The sequence below is a fragment of the Poecilia reticulata genome, linkage group LG16 (genome assembly GCF_000633615.1).
Source record: "Poecilia reticulata strain Guanapo linkage group LG16, Guppy_female_1.0+MT, whole genome shotgun sequence".
In the NCBI taxonomy this organism is placed as follows: Eukaryota; Metazoa; Chordata; class Actinopteri; order Cyprinodontiformes; family Poeciliidae; genus Poecilia; species Poecilia reticulata.
This window is the reverse complement of record NC_024346.1, coordinates 15,932,086-15,933,487: the sequence shown is the minus strand read 5'-3', so window position 1 is coordinate 15,933,487 and position 1,402 is coordinate 15,932,086. Positions and strand designations below refer to the sequence as shown.

Below are 1,402 nucleotides of genomic sequence, written 5' to 3'. Positions count from 1 at the left end.
GGTGGAAAAGGGGCATTAGAGGTTCCTCAAGGTTCCCCTGTGCCCTGCCCAAGACTCTGCCTTCCTGTACTCTTCCAGTGCCGGCTCCAGATGGGCCCCCAGATCCTCCTAGTGCTCCGCCCGAGTCTCTGACACCAGCCAAAAGCAAGGCTCAGACACCTACACCAGCCACCACCCACTGGTGAGGCCAACACTCTGACACCTGCCAAAAGCGAGGCCCAGACACCTACACCCACCACCACCCACCATCCACTGATGAGGCCAAGACTGACACCAGCCAAAAGCAAGGCCCAGACATCTACACCCACCACCACCCACCGGTGAGGCCAAGGCTGTGACACCAGTCACCAGCCACTGGTGTTGCCCAGACACCGACACCAGCCACTGACGAGGTCCAGGCTCCGACAGCAGCCACCACTTCCCAGGTTCTGACGCCAGCTAGTTGTTGTGAGGACTTAAAACTGAGCTACACTCTTTAAATACTAAATTAATTAGTTAAACAAATACAAAACTTACATGAAAGATGGCCTCCTCCTCATGTCAACTACCCCATGCACTCTGAAATTGTATAGGCATGTGTAGTCCAGTTGACCCCAGTTGTTTTTCACCTTTAGACTGATGTGCCTGAAGGAGTCAATTTTTTCTTCCTGTTAGGTAAGAAAGATGCAAATTAGGAGGGTTAGATTGATAATCCATAGCTACAGATAGACAAGACCATGGAAACAAAGGAGATCTGCTTAAAGTGCATGAAAGCCCAGTTTAACTGTCCTTGCTGTAAATATATTTTGCATAGATTTTTCAAGATACCATTGAATTAAACTAATATCTAGTAAGACTGGAGGTTTATTTTGATTTGTTTCTTATCGTGATACAACAAAACTAACTATTTTGTGATAACAGATTGATAGATTTTGTTGTAAGACATAAAAGTTGGTGTGAAGAACCTAATGGTTGTATGTTAGGAACAATTACCAATATTTATAACAGGGTCAGTCACTCTTGGCTTCTGTAAGAACTGTTGTATTTGATTAATAAAATATTATTTCGACATATTTACAGGAAGTTTGAAGGTCTGTAAGCTGTCGCCATCTTCGTCATATTGAAAAGTTCCCAAAAAACTCTCTTGATCGTCTGAATGCTTCTTTCCGAGACAAAATTAGATAGAAATCCAGTTCATTATCTTGTTCTTTCTATACATGTGAAATTTAGTTGGTGTATCTTAAAACATATCACACCCTGAGATAAGCAGAAAATTCATTTGTGCACACAGAAAGTTTGGATGTGATCAAGTCATACTAAATCATTGCAAACACATTTTAAAGCCCCTTCTTCCACACTATAGGTGGACACATATATAAGATACATGTGATGTTGCTTGACTTACATAGACAGAAAATTCCTT

At 42.4% G+C, this 1,402-nt stretch overlaps 1 long non-coding RNA gene across 1 annotated transcript in view; it reads right to left on the bottom strand.

Moving 5' to 3' along the window:
• LOC103478688 (uncharacterized) overlaps positions 1–1,378 on the bottom strand; it is a 7,725-nt gene extending 6,347 nt beyond the window's left edge. The window contains exons 1-2 of the long non-coding RNA XR_535831.2: positions 1,058–1,378; positions 517–647 (exon numbers count right to left, since the gene is read on the bottom strand). This is a non-coding gene — a long non-coding RNA (uncharacterized LOC103478688). The remainder of the gene's footprint in view (positions 1–516; positions 648–1,057) is intronic.
• Between the last annotated feature and the right edge of the window lie 24 nt (positions 1,379–1,402).